This window comes from Pseudorasbora parva, chromosome 21, assembly GCF_024679245.1.
Source record: "Pseudorasbora parva isolate DD20220531a chromosome 21, ASM2467924v1, whole genome shotgun sequence".
Taxonomy (NCBI): Eukaryota; Metazoa; Chordata; class Actinopteri; order Cypriniformes; family Gobionidae; genus Pseudorasbora; species Pseudorasbora parva.
This window is the reverse complement of record NC_090192.1, coordinates 6,986,210-7,007,722: the sequence shown is the minus strand read 5'-3', so window position 1 is coordinate 7,007,722 and position 21,513 is coordinate 6,986,210. Positions and strand designations below refer to the sequence as shown.

Below are 21,513 nucleotides of genomic sequence, written 5' to 3'. Positions count from 1 at the left end.
ACACTAAAGCAATCCGGTCTAATGTGTTTTCAGCTTCCTCTGGAAGTGGTCGAACTTGGACCAGCACAAAACGTTTTAGACCCTGTTTACACCTGTATTTACTTCGTCCACTTGTGACTCAATTGACCAAAACGCATGTTAATACCAGGTGTAAACATGGCCTAATGAGCTTTCATGCAGAAACTAATTTAAGCGTTTATATGTTGGACCTGTAGGGATGGTTTTAGCGGGAAATTGGTACATACTTCACTTGCCTGTTAAAAAAAAAAATATTACAAAAACGGCAAACAAAGGAGAGTCTGCTGGCCAAAAGAGAACACGACACAGCTCATAATAAAAATGAGAATCAACATTGGCTGGGCTTTGCGGAGATATCGAGAACTAAGCGATTTGAAATGTTGTAAAAGCGATGCAGAGATGATGTTTTTATTGCTGAGTTGGTCAGTAAGATTTTTCATTGAACATATAAATTGCCATACGTCATTAAAGTACTGCGTCTATTAATAGGTATATCTACAGTAACGTCTTCAGCTAATCAGCTTGAGATCATTTCCATCTAAACTGGAGCAGTAAAACAATGACAGTTGTTTTCAATCAATGCAATTTTGATTTTTAACCGCTAGAGGGCCAAAAGTAACATACCTTAAATATAATTTTCTTTTTAAAAAAGTTGAAGAGTTTAGTTTGATAAGAAATGTTTATTGTGTAGCAAAGCAGCATTAGATTGATTTCTGAAGGATCATGTGACACTAAAGACTGGAGTATTGATGCTAATTAAGCTTTGCCACATATTAAAATAGAAAACAGCTCATTTTAATTGTAACAACATCACAATGTTACTTATTTACTGTATTTTGAGCATTAATGTATTCCAAAATTTTGATCTTCCCAGAATAATGTAGAAAGGGTCCAAATGACGTTAGACTTGGGTCTCATACAGACATTTTGCTTGTTCATTTTAATGCTGTGTTAATTGTGTGTTGGATAATAGATTGTCTAACATACTGTATGTAATAGTCCTCACAATTAATAATAATAATTTTTTTTTTAAACACGGGGCACCTAAATATACCGATTTCTAGAAACCTACCTGATAGCTAGCTATTGCTCACACGCACACACAAATTCACACAGAGTTTGATGCCATTGACTTTACGAGGCTTGTTTAATACATACGGTACATTTCTTCCCCTCCTCCGCTGTATTTGCAGGCGGCTTTAGCGCCAGACACCCTGAGGCAGCGGTAGCGCCAGTGAGTCTTCCCACCTCTGTTTTTGTGGTGGGAGATGACATGTCGAAGCTTTGAAGAGCAGCAGAGGGAGGGAGGGAAGGACTGAACACATCACTCTGCAAGAGCACAGAAATGTCATGTGGCCAGCAGTCCGCCCAGATTCCCTCACTGTCTAAGTGGGCCGGAGAAATATAGACAGGAAGTACAACTCTCTCTCTCACACACACACAAATTTACACACACACAATTCAAAACTCCAGAACACTGTAGTGCCATGTTTCCGTCATACCTACCCTGTCTGAGTAGTGCTGTTCGTCAGCATTGGCGTGTGATGCTACAGTCAGCTCAAAACTATGCCAAAACCCACACCTAACTTTCAGGACTGCTGTAACACAGCACAGCTCCTTTAAAAAAAAAAGAGAGAGAGAGAGAGAGAGAGAGAGAGAGAGAGAGAGAGAGAGAGAGAGAGAGAGAGAGAGAGAGAGAGAGAAACTTGGAATGTTGAGTCTCTTTAAATACACCAAACAAAAAAGAGAGACAGCACAAACAGACCCAGACGATCCACCCACCCGCAACACCTACACCAAAATAAATAAAGACACCAAGACATACACAGAAGTATAGCACAATGCTTTCTGTGTGTGTGTGTGTGTTTGCTCAAACGTGCTTGTTTGTCTTCACACTTGTGAAGTCATTGTTTCATTTTGGGTATATCTGGCGTTTGCTGGCATTCTTGTGGGTATGAACTGCCCATACACACTGAAAAATTATATAAAAGGATAACCCGAGTATAAATTTGTATATTTATTGTTGCTCTCTGGAAAACTTGATTCTGATTGGCCAATCGGAATTCTTCAGTCAAATATTTTTTTAGATTAGTGCTAAGCTGATGGTAGAATCATGCAAATGGGTTTCAACATAGCTGTTAGGATAGATTAGTTAATTAGCTAGCACTCTAAATAGAGATTATAACGAAATAGTAAAAATAGCCTTGGAGGACTACAGTAAATATATTGTTTGTGGCATGATCAATGCGCATTCTTATAATTAAAAGAACATTATGGTTTGGATGGACCCTTTTCCTATTTCAGGGGTTCTCAGAAGCGAAAATCATCATTGTTGAGTACACGTCTGTGAAAGGGTGAACAGGAGACAACAGCAAATTTTTGTATTTCCATTTGCTCCAACAACAAAAGGGTCATTAACTGATGAAACTGGTCCTATTCTTATTGCTCACAGCTCTTACTAGCTAGTCTCTGTTACACTCATCCCCTTAAACCTCACTCCCATCCGGTTTACGCACCAAATGTAACCAGTCCTACTCAACCCGTTCCAAGCGGGATTCGAAAATGCATCTCTGTCATGGGAGGCGGATGCAATAGCAATGACGCTAAAGGCAGCAGTCTCTAGCATCAGTTGCTATCGCACCTCTTGAGGCCAGGGGAGTGAGGTTTACTTGAAGAACTCTTACAAGCTTCCCTCCATTAACCTCACCCCTATATGGGTCACGGCACCAGATCTAACCCTTCTGGTTCTACTCACCCCGTTCTGAGCGCGATTCAAACCGACTTTTCCAGCATTTTTATTTTTTTAAATATACATCATCACAGTCTGTGTAATGAGTTTATGCATGAAATATTGAAGTAACTTCCGTTAAACTAAATAATCAGCAGGTATAAGGTTCGCTCCATGAATTATGAGCATTTTCAAAAACTGGGTACAACCAGCTGACATTATTCTATTCATCCTTCAACCATCATACATTAAAAGGACACTTAAAAGTGTAAAAGCATTACCAAATTACTACATCACACCATGAATAAGTTGATTATTTTACGGACATGTTAGTCACTTTAAAATCAAATCATGAAATCGTAAACCTTCCCTCCCCCTTGAAACGACTTCTGTTCATGTCATGTGCTATGGCGCGAGGGCGGCCTATCTCATTTCTGTCTCCATTTTGTTAGCAAAGCCCAACTGCAAACAATCAAATCAATTCCCGAAGTTCAAAATCAAGCCCCACCCTACAATTTGTTTTCATTTCAGAAGCCATTTCACTCAACTATACATCACAACAGGGAACAAAAAAGGCCAATCGCAACTTCCGTTTCATGGTGACCACTATTAAATAACACTGTAATGAATGTCTGTATTATGTTACACAATGTCTTGTGATTTCTGTTATTTTGACAGACAACAAATATTGCTTTAGAAACATTTCAGTAAACACTGGGATTAGAAGTAAAAAGGGAAGGCAATTACGCTTTAGAACTTCAGTGGAATAAACCTGAAAAGAGACTTGAAAATTTGGGGAGAAAAATGAGAGATTCTTAGTGCATTCTAGTGAATTATTCATGGGATCTATCATAAATGAAATCAGGAGAGCAGACCTCAAGTGTGCAGTCTTCTGTTCATACTGTTACAGGGAAATACAAAGAAAAAAAAAGAAAATAATCAGAAGGGGGAAGAATGCAGCGACTGAAAGAGCTCTTTCAGTGGTATTCTTGATATACCATGTCACATTAAAATGCCAAGCATTAGGATATTCTCTTGAAGTCTGGACGTGAGAAAATGAAGAAAATTTTGCAGCTCACGCATTCAAACTGATGGATAAGGATTGTTTGTACCACAACCTTATGATTTGAAATGATTTGTGTCAGTCCTTTTGAAACCAGAAGTGCCCACCAATCTAAAAGAGTAGGCTTGATGGAAAAAGCAGATAGTTATTGTTCTTAGTGGGAACAGCAATTTTTACTGACACCTAGTGGTGTGGATGTCAAATCATGCATTCGGTAATCAATCCCATTAATGAAATGCTGTTTTCCAGTGGTAATCAACTAGGACCCACCAGTTGGCCAAATTTCCAGGGGGGGCAAAGGATGAATTAAAAGCATTTAAGGTTTAAGCATTCAACCCTTTTAAGGTAATACAAGTGATGGTTTTTTTTAGGATCTTGCATGCATGTTTGCTTGTGGTGAGCTGGAAGGATGTGTGGGTACACCTGTACACCGGGACACTAGACAGAGGAGAGTCTGCAGCCGTGCCACCAGCGCACCTCCTGCAGGGTTTATGTCTGCTTGGATCTCTTGTCTGAAGTGCCGACCTTCATTTAGAGCCAGAGATTAGAGAGGAAGCCCTTTGCATCCCTCCTATAGAGATCAAACAGTGCCAAACCCACATCTCCAATGCACCGCTGCATTCTAGGTTAAGGAGTTCATGCGCAGTTTGAACGGCACACTCCTAGACAAATAAACCTCTAAACCTAAATACACGGAGCAGCAAATGCTTAGGCTACATTTGGAAGGCAATACTAGCATAGTGTATACTCTTCTGCATTTCACTTCTGCTATAGTTTGTGCACTTCTTTAGCTTACTTACACATGTACTTGGTTGAAAAAAGTTGTTCACACTGGTCCTCATTTGTAAGTGGATTTGGTTAAACAGATGGAACAACACGTTATGCAAAATACATATTTTAAACCGTTGTTTGCAACACTACTTGACTTTGTCACTTTGTTTTTATCTTGAAAAATGTTCAATCTGTTTCTATTAAAAAATGTCTGCATTTTTTTTGTCCTAAGAAATGTTGGTTGCTTCCAGTTCATTTGTCACACACAAATAAATAAATACATTGTATACAGCACATTAGTGTACATACTACATACTACAGAAATAGTTAGAGTAGTGCAATGTGACACCAAGTGCAATACAGGTGTTTTTCAGCGTCATGTCCGTCCTTCGGATGAGACGTTAAACCGAGGTCCTGACTCTCTGTGGTCATTAAAAATCCCAGGATGTCTTTCGGAAAAAGAGTAGGGGTGTAACCCCGGCATCCTGGTCAAATTTGCCCACTGGCCCCTGTCCATCATGGCCTCCTAATAATCCCCATATCCTGATTGGCTTCATCACTCGGTCTCCTCTCCACCAATCAGCTGGTGTGTGGTGAGCGTTCTGGCGCAAAATGGCTGCCGTCGCATCGTCCAGGTGGATGCTGCACATTGGTGGTGGTTGAGGAGATTCCCCCCCTTCAATGTAAAGCGCTTTGAGTGCCTAGAAAAGCGCTATATAAATCGAACGCATTATTAGTATTATTATGTTGTTTGAATGCACAATCTGTTCTGCTGGTCTGAAGATGTGGTGTGTTCAGGCGCATTGTTGGCGTGTTACTATTTGAGGAACTGAAAACGACTGGGCCATTGACCAACACAAACCTGGGTGTGTTTTTAAAGGGTGTGTTAGTAATATACACCTAGGCAGGTGCATAACGCACATATACTCTGCTTAATACACACAGGGACACGCAGCAGCACACAAAAAATTTAAAAATAAAAGGATTCCTCTCTGGAGAAGCATTCAGTCTTTCCACTCACATATCCCGCCATGTAAATAGCGCATCTGCCAGCGCAACTGGCTTTTAAAAAGAATGGGAAATGAGACTGATTGGTTTACGCCCAAAACACACCCATGACTCATTAAGAGAATTTGGACAACCATTTTGGACCATGTGCTTGGGATGCAGACCATTTTACCATCCCAACGGCATTAATTCCGCAGAAGAAGGTCTAAAACCTGGCGCGATCATAGAAAATATAATCCTCATTAGTGCCTGCGCGAATCAGTTGAATGAGGCATCTATGTACACATATCTATGATCGAGCTGGGTTTTTGACCTTCGGCGGAAGTAATGGCGTTGGGAATACTGGATGAGATTCGTCTGATATGAGGTCAAAAAATACCATAAATACTGTTTGGTTTCTTGCGGATACCAATCATTTCATGTCTTAAGACATCAATGTATCGTCACAAGCTGCAGGGTTTAATATGGATTTGTATGTCTGTGTATTTTTTACTCTCATAGTGGCTCTCATAGAAAAACACCCCATTGACATGCATTATATGAGTAACGGTTGGAGTAAAACATCTTTATTTGTGTTCTACTGAAGAAACAAACACCTATTTCTTGGATGCCCTTGGGGTAAGCATTAAATAAAACATTTTTGTGTGAAATGTCCCTTTAATATCTTCAAGCCTTATTGTTGCATTTAGCAGATTAGAGCTGAATGATAATATAGTTTCAGCTTGCAAACAGTTGAAATATGCTATATAGTATGTATTCCTACACACTCTCATTGGAATGTGTAACTACTCAATGTTACGAATTGTGGTAAGGTTTAGGGGTGGGTCTTCCTGCTTCCTTTTTTTTTCCAAATATTTCCATAGAAATCATATCATAACAATTCATACAACCTCAAAAAATCACAACCTCACAAAAATGAGATTGGGCTGGCTAATCCAAACACACCAGAGAAAACGTCTGTGGAAATATGTTATAGTTGGTTTCTGATTGACTTCAGATACCTGTTTGATTAGCTGTGGTTTTAGTGCTGCTTTCATTTAGATTTGGCAGTGACTGATTAAGGAGCTCTTTTGGGTGACCTCCAAGCTGTGCTGATTAGTTTTTGATTGCCATCTCTGCCAAACATTTTGATAACCCGCCCAGTGGAGGCCGACAGCCTTGTGATCTCGGCTCACCATGGGCCGGTTGCATTCGAATTTGGCGTGATGGCTCAGAATGCAGAAAGAACAAGGAAGTGCACAGAGTTTCTTATCTGACTCCATCATTCTTTAACTGGCCACATATCCCAGACTGCTCTGGCTGCACCTGCAATTACTGCGAGTCTGAAGGTTCTTTAATCAGGATTTGGAGTGACCTCATCAGTAACCTCCATCATAAACAAGCCTCATATTTAAATGGCTTCTTCATAACAGTTTACTTTTCTTCCAACGTATTATTCCAAACGTATGCCTACGCAAGAAGTTCAGATGATTCATTCGGATATAAAATCATTAACCGCTGCTGAGACCTTCAGTTGAAACAATCATGTTGAAACAAGTCTTGAGTTACACAAGCAAACCAAATGGACACCATTCAAAGAAATATATACAGATATATTATTTATTATAACTTCTTACCTTTCTTTCTTTATTTCTTTCTTTCTTTCTTTCTTTCTTTCTTTCTTTCTTTCTTTCTTTCTTTCTTTCTTTCTTTCTTTCTTTCTTTCTTTCTTTCTTTCTTTCTTTCTTTACTTACTTATTTATCCTAAGTTGTTATTGGTTTTTATATATTTTAAGTTATTAGATGTCTTTATTAATTCTAAGTTGCTATATGTATTTATTTATTTACTGCCTCTCTTAAATTGGGCTAGTAAGCAACTAACCAACCAAATAGCACTAACAACAACCTAGTGTGATTTTGGTTAGTTTTGCACTTTCCTTTTGTCTTTTCATTCTCCAGAATAAATCTTGGAGTGCTTAATGTTTTGGTATCGCTGTAGTGCTCGATTATGTCATTGAAGTGAAAGGGCCGTAGTAAATAAACATGTTACACAGATCATTAGTGTGAAAGTCTGTCATTATATGACTGAGAGTCAGGTGAGGTGTCAAAATCTAAATCAACCACTCTGCCAGATCAGCAGTATATAATTTCATTAGATAATTATAGCACTCAACAGCTTAACTATGACATACTACATCAGTTACACTGAACACGGCACTCGGGCATGATATACTTCAGATGTTGCCCGACGTGACGGCGTGCTGCATTCGGTTTCGGTTTGGCTCAGTTAGGTGAATTTGCCCATGAATGGAGCACCTGGACAAATGCCTTAGCTTTACCAGCAAACAAAGAGCCACTGAAGAAACCAAATAAGCAGAAACAACAGTTATAGATTTCTCGAGGGATGAGGGCCGTTAGGCTTTTACAATGTGTTAAAACCTTTAAGAAAATCACAAGTTGTCAGAAATTCTTATGAGCACATGAAAATAACCCCTCACAAGGGGGGTTTAAAAACCTCAGAAAACAAAATAACACCTCCACACCTCCCTCTTCCTGGTCTTTCTCATTGCGTCTACATTTTCCATGGCTGCTGGCCCAGCTGCTGAGAGAGCTGTTCCTTGAAGCCGCAGTGTATTTAGAAACAAGGCTGAGGGAGAGCACCCAGGCTCCGTGCGGCAAACACAGGCCTCTCAGTTCTGGGCTGAGGCTTGGCAACGGACCTGACCAGTGAGGCCAGGCAGCCAACACTCCCCACAGCATGTGAGAGCAGGCCAAAGAATGAGCTGTGTGTGTGTGTATGTGTGTGTGTGTGTGTGTGTGTGTGTGCGCGCACAAGGGAATCTACCTCAGGGCAAGAGCTTCATAAGGTGTGCCAAACAGCAGAACCTGTCTGTCCTCCATTTATGCACGCAAGTGCGTATGTGTTTGCCTGCATTACTTGTCCAGCTGATCTGCATTCAGGAAGAGTGACTGAAATAATTGTTTAATTCTTTGACCTCTACACTTTACTGAAAAATAATCATAATTGTCTAGAAGCACAATCTGACGTGTGTGTGTAAACGCATGCCTGGGATTTTTGTCCAGTTGTGAGGCGTTCCTGCGCATGTTTTTTAGTAGAGCCTTAATATTTGCTGCCCGTGTCATTTATTTATTTAGATTATTAGCATTATTTATGTCCAGCTTTATTTATGGCTTGATTTATTCTTCTTTATTTATTAATTTTTTTTACTTAATATTAATTCATTGTTACTACAACTTGCTTGATTTATTTGTTTTATTTTTATCTGTATTTATTTATTTGTTTATTATAAACAATTTAAAAAAATTTTTTTTAGCATTCTTAAATTGTTCTGTCTCTTTGATTTCTTTATTTATTCTAAGTTGTTATCAGTATGTATTTACTTAAATTGTAAGCATTTAACTAGCATTTAGTTATTCATTTATTATGTTATCTGTATTTATTTAAATTATTTTATTTTTTTCTTTCAATCTAGCATTTAGTTATTTATTTATTTTAAGTCATTATTTATATTTATTTATTTATTATAATTTGTTATCTGTATTTATGTATTTTTTAATTATAAATATTATTTTTATTTTCCCACATAGCTTTATTTGGTATTTTAAACTAAGTAAGTTATCTGTATTTATTTGTTTGTTTATTTATTATAAATTTTTCGTTCTTTCTTTCTTTCTTTCTTTCTTTCTTTCTTTCTTTCTTTCTTTCTTTCTTTCTTTCTTTCTTTCTTTCTTTCTTTCTTTCTTTCTTTCTTTCTTTCTTTCTTTCTTTCTTTCTTTCTTTCTTTCTTATAATTATTTTACAATAAGTTACAGGTCTTTGACCCGTGAACTTTACTGTAAAAGAATCATAATTGTCACAAAAAAAAAGCACAATATGACGTGTGTGTAAACGCATGCCTGGGATCTTGGTTCAGTTGCGAGGCGTTGCTGTCCATGTTTTTTAGCAGAGCTCTCATGTTGGCTGCCTGCGTCAGGCTGTTGTGGCTTCTCAGTTTTTGTTGTTTCATCTCAGCTCGTCTTGACATGCAGGGGTCTGGATGTTGTAAAGCTGGAGGAGGGCCCAGATGTGCACTGATTTGACCCATCCACACAGGAAGAGGAAAGGGGAGCATGTTAAATTGGTTCCATACGTTACACTGACAGTGAGGTCACTGCAGTGCGTTACGCGGGCGACAGTGTGTCAGAGTTGGGTGGTGGGGAAATATCCGCCTTCAGAGACAGTGTGGTGGCTTTAATATAGAGCATTTGGGTGGTTGCCAGGGCATTGCTGTGTAGTTTCTAAGGGGTTCTGGATGGTTGCTAGGTGTTTGAGGGTTCTTTCAGGGTCAGTGATGTATTAAAGTACCTTTGATTTTAAAAAAGTACAAAAGGAAACCTTTAAAAAAAAAAAAAAATCATATGCAAAGTTCTTAGAAAATGATTGTGTTAGTTGATCGGTAAAGTTATCATGGGCTATGTCCGCACCGCTGTTATATGTTTAAACACTGACGGAGATGGGGCCTGCTGGATTTAGGCGATATAGGGCTTATCACAATATAATTTTCCTCGATAAAACGATAACGACAGTTAATTAAATTCTCGATATATTGCTTACGCGCTATGCGTAATGCTGCGCATGTGTATTGCAGACCGGGCTTCTGGGTGCTGCACACGCTGTTGTTTACAGTCAGTGACTGACAGGCTTGGAGGATCGGAGTGAAGAGGAGCGATAAAAATGAGAAAGAGTGAAGAAAAAAATCAGAGCTCACGACCAGCTCGGAGGACACAGATATCGTTGACAAGTTAGTTCGCTCAACTTCAGTGGTTTGGAGATATTTGGGCGATCCTACCCGACATAAAACAGAGCGACGTATGTGGACTGCTTATCATAGGTTCACGTTCACAATAAGGGATTTAATTATTAAATTATCGTGATTCTTCGAAGTTCTTTCATATAACATTGAGCCCAACACAACGGTAAATCTACATTAACTACATTCACACACAGGAATGATATTTTTTTGCCAATTTGTGTTTTAGTTTTACTACTTACATGATTAAGTAATGATATTATTGATTTACAGTGTAGAGTAAAAAAATGCTGACCACAATTAAGATTTTAATAAATAAATCTACCTCAGTTTTAATAAATTGTTTTTGTCAATAAAAGATAGTTAAAAACCACAGTTGACTGTCTGTTTTCTACATTTTTCACTCAGGAGCAAAAATTAAATTGTGATAATTTTTTGGGGCTATATCACCCAGCCCTAGGCCGGGGACACACTGCAAGCGTGCCGTCTTGGCTGCATGGCGTGTCCATTTTTATTTCGGTTCCCATGTTAACCGGTTAGAGCTTGCACACTGGCTGCGTGACACGCGTAGCTCACACACGGCTGGAGCCGCGCGGAAAATGCGTGCATGCTTGAAATAGAAGAGACACCTATTTTACATGTGACACGCGAGTGTGTTGGAAGCGTTTCCAGGCAAAATAGGAAAATATTTTTATTTGCCATTTTGACACAAATACATTAATAAATTACATTACAATTAGCCCTATATGTCTATATATTATTCCTATATATTAGTCCTTACAATTAGTCACATTTATTAAAATGTCTTTAATAAATTACATTTTCAAGTTTGAAAGTCTCTAGGTTAACATAAATGCAGATATAGGACTAACCGTATAAATGTATTTTTTGACTAATAAAAAACAACACAATTATCGATTTTGAAATATTAAATGTGTCAATACAGAACGAAATATTCTGTAGCCTATTTTGCCGTCAATACATATGGACAATGTATGGTCAATAGGCTACTGACGACGTTGTCTTTGCTGTATCAGTAGGCAATATATTTATATTTAACATGAAGTATAGGGCTTCCCTGTACATCAATAGCAGTAGCAGCGCCGCGTCAGACACGCTTCTGGTGTGCAAAGACAGAGAAAACGCCAGGCAGCCGCCCCGCGGCTGACACGCAACAGAAACACCACACTCACGCCACGCCACGCTTGCAGTGTGTCTCCGGCCTTACAACCTCACCTCCACTCCAACCTCCAAGTCATCCACTTCTCCTGATATATGTGACATTTTTGTGATTGTGGAATGTAATTTGAACTGTATGAAACCTAAAATAAACATTAAAAGCCACTGAGCTCAGTCAGTCTCTCAATCAACGCGCTAAAGCAGATTTACATTTTTGAATTTGGCAGTTGATCACTGTTCTAACCACATTTGTGATTGTACACTGAGGGATCCAGCCTAGAATGTGATTGTACGTGTCCAAGGGCTAACAAACTGGTTTGCAGGACCAAACAGCATTGTCATTTGTTTACTTCCTTGCTAAAATGTACAATTAACAAAACAAACTATTAAAGGAAAACCCATCGACAAAAAATACTTACAGGTTGTGGCCTGTAAACAGCTTCTGTTTTTAAAGTTGGAACTGCTCCATCTTTCAGGACAAGCTGCTGTGCGAATCCTGCATTGAACTCGCGACGATTGTGGAAGCTTTCCTCCCTAAAATGTGCAGCACAGAGAGCGAAATTTAGATTTTAACCATTGATCCCTAACTCTTCCATCCCTAGGAAGACTGAACAAAGTGGACCTGCAATCCAAATAACAGCATTTCGGCATTGCAGAACTGGCAGAACTCCAGCCTATTTTTCCACAGCAATAAAAAAATGGCCTCGTCCCCCTTATTTATTATTCGAGGAGGAGGGGTTTATGTAAATATTGGGGATACTGATGTCAGCAAGCCTGGAGGAAAGGCTGTAGTACTCTACTGGCTGTTTGCTGTAGTCCTTAGAAATAGATTTCTTTAAAAGCAAATATTTTGCTTTAAACTTTGAATGTTGTAAATTTGCAGATGTTGTTTATGCTCAAACAGCAACATTACTTGTGTTTTTTGTGTTTTACCACCCCTTTAATCATTACTTTTGCAAATGTTTCAATATATATATATATATATATATATATATATATATATATATATATATATATATATATATATATATATATATATATATATATATATATATATATATATATAAAGTCACTTTTTTAACAAATCTAAATGATTCATTCATGAATTTTATGGTTTAGGACAGCACTAAACATTGGGGACCACATGACTTTCAAATATGATTAGGCAGTGGAGCAGTTTAGGCAAGGTGATATATCAAGAAATTATAATGCAAGATATCTTAATAAGGTTTTGCTTTTCATTTCTTTATGCCCCATAACATTAATTAAAATTAAAATGAATTTAAACTGTGTGTGATTTCCATTAAAAAATGTTTTACTACAAAATAGGACAACAAATTGTGACCCTGCAAATCTGACTAGATATCTAGTCTATTTTATCATCTGCCCGGCAAAAATCTAAAGTCTGATTGCTTAGATAAATAAACAAGTTCCATCTATTTGTCAAAGACATGAGGAAAGGAAAAAGATTATTCAAAGAATTCATTGTATTGAAGTCGAGATTGCTTTATGGAGGAAATACTACATTCTCTGGGACACAAGTCACAGTGTGCACAAATCTTTAGACACTTGGGATTGACGTTAGCGCTCTTTACCTTAACCAAAATGTAAGTCAGCTGAAAAAAATCAGCTGTCTAGTAGGAATATCATCCCCGGGGTCTGCATGTCTGGGCCGCAAAATGCATAACCACTGAGAAATAAAAATGCATACGCATAAACGGGCTTGATTTGTCTTCTGTGCCTTGTCTGTCCGGCATGCTTAAGTCATCCATGTGCCAAGCTGAGAATCTACATTTGGGTTTGGCTGTTCTTGTCTGCGAAAACCACAGGAAAAGGAAACGTAAAGCCCTCTGAAAGCTTGAAAAACATTGGCCGGAGTAAAAATGACTGTAAAAATGGAAACCTAGAGTTTATACTAACATTTAAAAATTGTAACATTCAGGCAGACTGCCTGTTTGTGTGTGTGTGTCCTCTTTTTACATTGCTTAACTGTGTTCAGGAAAATTCTCATCGTTTACTCATTCTTTTTGATAGCAATATGACTTCCTTCCTTCCATGGAACAGAAAAACAGTTATTTATAACTGAACGACTGCTGTTTTCAATGAAAGTGAATGTTGACAAAGAGTTTTTTAATGCAGGATATTCAGTAAATATTCAATCACACAAATGATGTCAGAAAAACTGAGGCCCTATTTACACTAGAGGATGACATTTTTTCGGGAATCCGCGGGATGGGAAACAAATCACTCTTAGTCACGTGATTGGGATGGGAGAGAAAAAAATTCAGCAGGAGTGGGCGAAACTGGAAATTGTATTATACCTATTATACCAACTATACACAAATATACCGTTTAGATAAAATAAATATTTTAATTTGGGACTTAATTCTAGTTTCCCTGTCAAATATTATTTTATCTTTTTACTGTAAATGAAAAAACACAACACAGAAGTGGGAAGAATGGGAGTCATTTTTCTGGGATTGGGACGGGATTTCCCCCAGTTTTTTTCATGGGATGGGATTTTTTTTTTTTTTTTTTTTTTTTGTGGGAGTGGGACAGGAAAGGTTTTAAAATCCACTCTCGTGTTTCCCTCAACCTGGTATTAAGCGATTTTGTCAATCTGAACACAAGTGGATGCCACTAAATACAGGTGTAGATGAAGTCATTTTGAGCTCTTCCACTATCGACCACTTCTAAAGATTGCTTTTGTAGTGTAGACGCTCATGTGGTCAGATGCCTCCTGACAGCCACAAAAGACCGCCTACTCTCCACCTACTGATCCAATGAGTAAACATTATGGGAAGTGCGCTAGCCAGACAGGATTTATACTTTGTCGGCTGAGTTTGGTTAGAAGTCAAAAAACATACCCAGCACAATGTTCTCTCACCATTCCTGAGCAGAAACGAAATTTGGGAGCTTATTTCATCCATTTATCGATAGAAAGATCTGAAAAAGATTGACTACCCATACATTTTCCCTTCGAAGAAATCAAGAAAGAAGTGGTCAAAATTGGTATTTAAAAGAGTTTTAAATAGAGTTAGAGTTTGAAATAGTCCATCCACTTCCATCGTATGAAAAAAGTAGCAGGAATATTTTTCGAAATATCTTCTTTTGTATCCCACGGGGATATTTTTCGAAATATCTTCTTTTGTATCCCACGGGGATGGTGGTCATATGTATCTGGAATGACATGGCAGTGAGTGAATCTTCTTTTTTTGGTGAAAAAAACTATTTATTACTTAAAATTCTTAATCAGAATTCTTTCTTTTGTCTTTCACACCTATTTCTTATAAAAATCTCACAATTTATAAATAGAGTTTACACCCCCAATTTCAGTTATTTTTGTTCCCACCATGGAATAACAAAAAAAGAAACAAAGAAAAGGTAATTACATTTTTGTATTTTAAAACTTTTAAGACTTTATTTTAAAGGGGGGGTGAAATGCTGTTTCATGCATACTGAGCTTTTTACACCTTTAAAGACTTGGATTCCCATACTAAACATAGACAAAGTTTCAAAAACTAATGTTGGACGTTTGATGGAGTATTTCTGTGTCAAAAATACTCCTTCCGGTTTCTCACAAGTTTCGGAGAGGTTTTTTTCGAGTATGGGTCTACTTGACGTAGGAGGTCCTTGTATGGGCCGTACGGGCTCTTCTCCCGGTAGGGTGTGCGCGCGCGCGTGACTAGAGCGAGAGAGGAAATGCACGCTGTAAACACTCTCTCAGGTGCAGATCCAGTCATCCGTGAAGACTTATGTCACACGCCGCGCTCCACTTTATTCCTATGGGTGACGTCGAGCAACTTCAACGCTTCAGCACAGCTTTCCGGGAAGGCAGCGCTGCATTTTAACCGATTTGAACGCAGAAATGACGGGAAGCTTCAAAGCATCGCTTCAGTTGCGTCTCAAAGTGGATTTCCACGCCACTGCTGTCACAGGACTTCACCAAATCATACCAAAGAAGTGTGTTTTTGACGGAGCGGTCCCAGCGATAAAGGTTCGGTCCTGCTTTGGAAGCAGCCGGTGAGTAAAACTGCTTCAAATGTCTGTGCTATTTGCTCGTCGCGTGAGTTAACATCAGTAAACGACACGATCGCGTGCTTCGTCATTCAAATGTGCTAACGGTTACTCCATTGTTGTTCTGTATAACGTTACACTAGTCTGACTCTGACGTGCAAAACCGTTTTGCTTGCTACTTCTAAGGTCTAGTCGCATACAATAGTCCATAAACCGAATCATGTCCTCATAAACTGCTTGTAAAGACACAGAAATGTTGACAGGCCCCTAAATACAGTACATACCACAGAGACGGACGTCCTGATGTTGCCGTTTCTCCTGTTCAATTTATTTCTGCCTCAGATTTGATTGTGGATCATTATCTGTATTAGCTGAGATAGCCATTGGGTTTCTCCACGCTTGAGGACGTCACCGCTTTGTTCGCGATCGTCATTCTTTAGCTCCGCCCACACGATACGCCTCCAGGCGCTCTGTTTTTTCCGGAAAGACTCGGTACAGCCTATATTTCTTTTATAAATATGATAAAACTAAAGACTTTTTGGAGATATGAAGGATGCAATACTACTCTATAGGTACTCAAGATTGACATGAGATCGACTGAAACTGAGTGTTTCACCCCCCCCTTTAATTAATTAAGACTTTTCTTCTCAGAGTTGCGCAACATGTCCTCCAACCAATATGCCTATATAGGTCGTTTGTCACTTCCTTAAAATATACAGTGCCTTGCGAAAGTATTCGGGCCCCTTGAACTTTGCAACCTTTTGCCACATTTCAGGCTTCAAACATAAAGATATAAAACTGTATTTTTTTGTGAAGAATCAACAACAAGTGGGACACAATCATGAAGTGGAATTAAATTTATTGGATATTTCAAACTTTTTTAATAAATCTGAAAAATTGGCATGCAAAATTATTCGGCCCCTTTACTTTCAGTGCAGCAAACTCTCTCCAGAAGTTCAGTGAGGATCTCTGAATGATCCAATGTTGACCTAAATGACTAATGATGATAAATAGAATGCACCTGTGTGTAATCAAGTCTCCGTATAAATGCACCTGCACTGTGATAGTCTCTGAGGTCCGTTTAAAGCGCAGAGAGCATCATGAAGAACAAGGAACACACCAGGCAGGTCCGAGATACTGTTCTGGAGAAGTTTAAAGCCGGATTTGGATACAAAAAGATTTCCCGAGCTTTAAACATCCCAAGGAGCACTGTGCAAACGATAATATTGAAATGGAAGGAGTATCAGACCACTGCAAATCTACCAGGACCTGGCCGTCCCTCTAAACTTTCAGCTCATACAAGGAGAAGACTGATCAGAGATGCAGCCAAGAGGCCCATGATCACTCTGGATGAACTGCAGAGATCTACAGCTGAGGTGGGAGACTCTGTCTAAAGGACAACAATCAGTCGTATACTGCACAAATCTGGCCTTTCTGGAAGAGTGGCAAGAAGAAGCCATTTCATAAAGATATCCATAAAAAGTGTGGTTTAAAGTTTGCCACAAGCCACCTGGGAGACACACCAAACATGTGTAAGAAGGTGCTCTGGTCAGATGAAACCAAAATTGAACTTTTTGGCAACAATGTAAAACGTTATATTTGGCGTAAAAGCAACACAGCTCATCACCCTCAACACACCATCCCCACTGTCAAACATGGTGGTGGCAGCATCATGGTTTGGGCCTGCTTTTCTTCAGCAGGGACAGGGAAGATGGGTAAAATTGATGGAAAGATGGATGGAGCCAAATACAGGACCATTCTGGAAGAAAACCTGATGGAGTCTGCAAAAGACCTGAGACTGGGACAGAGATTTGTCTTCCAACAAGACAATGATCCAAAACATAAAGCAAAATCTATAATGGAATGGTTCAAAAATGAACATATCCAGGTGTTAGAATGGCCAAGTCAAAGTCCAGACCTGAATCCAATCGAGAATCTGTAGAAAGAAATGAAAACTGCTGTTCACAAACGCTCTCCATCCAACCTCACTGAGCTCGAGCTGTTCTGCAAGGAGGAATGGGCAAAAATGTCAGTCTCTCGATGTGCAAAACTGATAGAGACACACCCCAAGCGACTAACAGCTGTAATCGCAGCAAAAGGTGGCGCTACAAAGTATTAACTTAAGGGGGCCGAATAATTTTGCACGCCCAATTTTTCAGTTTTTGATTTGTTAATTTTTTTTGAAATATCCAATAAATTTCGTTCCACTTACATTTACATTTATGCATTTAGCAGATGCTTTTATCCAAAGCGACTTACAACTCAGGAGAACAGGAAGCGATCTGTCAAGAAGAGGCAAAGAAACACAAAAAGTGCCCCAAATACCAAGATTTGTATACTGCTCAGAGTAGCAAAAACCAGAAAAGGGAAGAAGAAAAGAGCAAAATCGAAATGTACTTTCTTGTAGTAATTAATACACTAAGCAATACAGCAAATACAGAGTATTTCAGAAACACTTACTTGCGATTCGAGCTGCTTCACTGACCGACGCGCTTCTCCTAATAACTTCTTCATGACTGTGGGACACTTCATGTCTGTGTCCCACTTGTTGTTGATTCTTCACAAAAAATTAGTTTCATATCATTATGTTTGAAGCCTAAAATGTGGCAAAAGGTTGCAAAGTTCAAGGGGGCTGAATACTTTTGCAAGGCACTGTAACCCATAGAAGCGGTTACTAAACTTGCAACCCTATCGACAATATTTTAATTCATGAAATACGATGCAGGAGTGTTTTCTAAAGTTGTGCTCCTATTGACAGCAGGACACTTTCATTTTATAGCATTTTTTCCTTTTATATGCTTAATATTTCAGTTTTTGCATAGCTCAGTTTGTAAAACATTGCATTATCAACGTGATCATGCAATCGTGAGTTCGATCCAAGGGAACACGTGTTTAGGGATGGGGTTGGTGTAGTTTTAAATGTAAAAAAATATTTTTCTAAATGGAAATATGACAAATGGTGGTAAAAAGTTCACACATTGCATTAAAATGAACACACATTTTGATTGATAACGACATTTCATGAGGTCAGACGTAATTGTCATTATTTTTATGCTAGCTAGAGGGCGCATGTTTTTAAAACGTAAATATAGGTCATAATAAGGTGCTTGAAAAATGACATATAGTCTCGTATTTTTTTGGAGGACAGTTCGGAATTGTGTGTTTTTATCGCGCAGTTCTGAGTTATCTCATAATTCAAAGTCTGAATTGTGAAATAAAAAGTGATTTAAAGAGAAAAAGTTGCAATTACCTTTTTTATTTTTGTTTTAGTGTGGCAGAAATAAAAAAGCTATATTGAGTGTGTCTAACAGTCTCAGTGAATGAGTGTAGAGTCTACGAGATGCTCCAGTGAGGTGGGCCATCTGGTCACTGCCGCCGGGCCCTTGAAGTGCTGTGAGAGAAGCCGCTGCGGTTGGCCATGGCGACTGGAGGTTTGCAGCACAGCACTTCCAGCCCTTGCGCTGACCTCAGAAAAGGAAATCTGGGTTGGAGAAACAGAGGGGTTGCTCCTGAGCTATTTCCAGAGCGCTCTGCCTATCCAGTGCCACCCATGAGATTCCATTAGACAGAGAGTCTGAATGTGTGTGTGTCGAGTTTCTCAGTTTGTACTAATATGGCATTTTATATTAAGTGCACTTGCATTTGTACATAATACTTGACATTTGTTTTTATTTTACTTCATTAAAAATAGAATTTATCCAGGCAATTTATAAAGTGCATTAGTGCCCGGCCACGTTTTCAGCATGGTTGGTTCCAGAAGAATTAATTTTTTTCATAGGGATATAAAAAAAGTCATAAGCCATGAACAAAGCCAGCCAGCTACAAGGTGGGTCACAACATTACAAACTTTACTTTCAAAAAATAGTCCAACCTTTCAAAAAACGAGTTGGACGTATGATGGAACATTTCTGTGCTGAAAGTTTTTTCTGAGTATGGCGCTGTATGACTGGCACCGAGAATTGCTTGTATGAGCACTTTTCCCGGATGAGCCCATCAACAGACTTTGTTCGGTCACGGGAGCCATCGGCAGCGCTGTCATTTTGTTTTTGTTTTTATCTACAAAATGAATAAAATCATTAAATAAGTTTGTTTTTTGGCTGCGAGGGAAAGATAACCTTGTTCAGCTTCCTAAATAATCCAGCATCCACTGAGTTTTGCAAGTGTGTTTGTTTGTTCCTGGTCATGAGTTGTAACTGCAGGCGGTGAGTGAAACTGCATCAAATGTCTGTTTTGTTGGTAATCGGTGTATATAATGTGAACAACAAGTGCATATAATGTGAACAACACAAACCTATAGTGAAGTAAAGGGATAGTTCACTTTAAAATGAAAACTCTGTCATCCTTTACTCACCCTCAAGTTGTTTCAAACCTGTTTGAATTTCTTTCTTTTGCTGAACACAAGGGAAGATATGTTAAAGAATGTCAGTAACCAAACAGTTAACTGGAGCCATTGACTTCCATAGTATTATTTTTTTTTCCTACTATGAAAGCCAATGGCTCCAGTTAACTGTTTTGTTACTGACATTCTTTAAAATATCTTCCCTTGTGTTCAGCTGAAGATGAGACTGGCAGAAACTGTGTGTTATGTACCTTATATAAAGATAAGTTAGTGTACAATATTTTAAGCATATATCGCCATTTTTATCCTCGCAATGTCTGTATTAAGTTTTGCTAAGTGTACTAAAGGTTGTCATGCTCTTCATACTGAATACACTGAGACTCTGTCCTTTGTCGTTTCACTCAGTTACAATGTGCACATACTGTAACAACAAAACCACAAAGTGAGTCTCAGTAAGTAACCATAAATCATAAATCACAGTCTTTTTTTGATGCCATGTTTTAGTCTGCATACCTTAACCGAAATTTGTAGGTTTGTGTTTTCTTTTCCACGACTGTATAAGCAGTCGCTAGTCACTACTGTTGATGGATATACAGAAGGGATGATCACGAAGAGAAATATGAGGCTTGTGTTACAGAGCACGAGCTCACGATTTAGAAAGGCAGAACGTTTGGTTCAAATGAGATCATGGGCATCTCTGTTTCAACAGACATCAATCGTATTCTGTGGTTTTGTGGTTACTTCTAAGAACTACCTTTTTATAATCTGAGTCTGACTGTGAAACAAGTTACTTTAGAGACAGAAAAGGCTGAGTGTGTTTTTTGACATAAATGGACTGAAGTGACATTTGAACAGCAACTACAGAGCTGCTAAAAGGGCTGGATTGACAATATCTACCTTAATGACAACCTATCTTAATTTTGATAAAGCAATATTGGTACTTTAATCCCAGGGTCAATATTTTGGTCTGGTATTTTAGTTGCTGCATCAGCCAAACTTCACTAAACATTAGTTGTAACAGCTCCCGCTAAGTTTTTTGCTTAGTTACTTTTGATATGAAACAATGTCTTATCTTTCGAAAAAAAAATGTATCACAAGTTTTATCACAAACTTCAAACAATAAATGTAGTTTTTGTATTCTTTAATGTAGCGTTACAGATAGCAGATCGAACGTGAACCAATAATCTCTTCCTTTTTATTACTAGTCTCGCATAGCTAGATCTTCAGACTGACAGAAGGAGGTCTGGACTCTTTCACAGTTATCATTGGCCAAGGATTACCCAAGAGGACTTTGACTGACATGTATCACAACCAATCACAGTTTGTTTTGTTCCACGTCACCTTAAGTAGTGTGACAATGTAAAATCGATGGTCCTGCAATAACGGACTGGCGCACGTCTATAAATTATTAATTCTAGAATGTTGTGTAAGTTCACTGCAATAATAAAGCACCAAACTTTAAATACTTTTGAAAATCCAGTATTTAGTTGATCCTGGTAAGCTCTAATTGTCACAGTTGTAAACACGACGGCTTTCTTCTTCCACAGAATTAGAATGTAGAATTCAGCACATTCAAAAGATGACTTTGAAACTCCTGAAG

General features: G+C 38.5%; 1 long non-coding RNA gene across 2 annotated transcripts in view; it reads left to right on the top strand.

Annotated features, from left to right (window-relative positions):
- Window positions 1-21,513, top strand: part of LOC137056379 (uncharacterized) — a 143,149-nt gene that overhangs the window by 21,691 nt on the left and 99,945 nt on the right. Inside the window, exon 3 of one of the 2 annotated variants that reach the window (XR_010900318.1) lies at window positions 1,212-1,605. The exons of the other annotated variant lie outside the window; for it this stretch is intronic. This is a non-coding gene — a long non-coding RNA (uncharacterized lncRNA). Of the gene's footprint in view, window positions 1-1,211; window positions 1,606-21,513 lie in introns of those variants that run through there. 2 annotated transcript variants of the gene reach the window in all.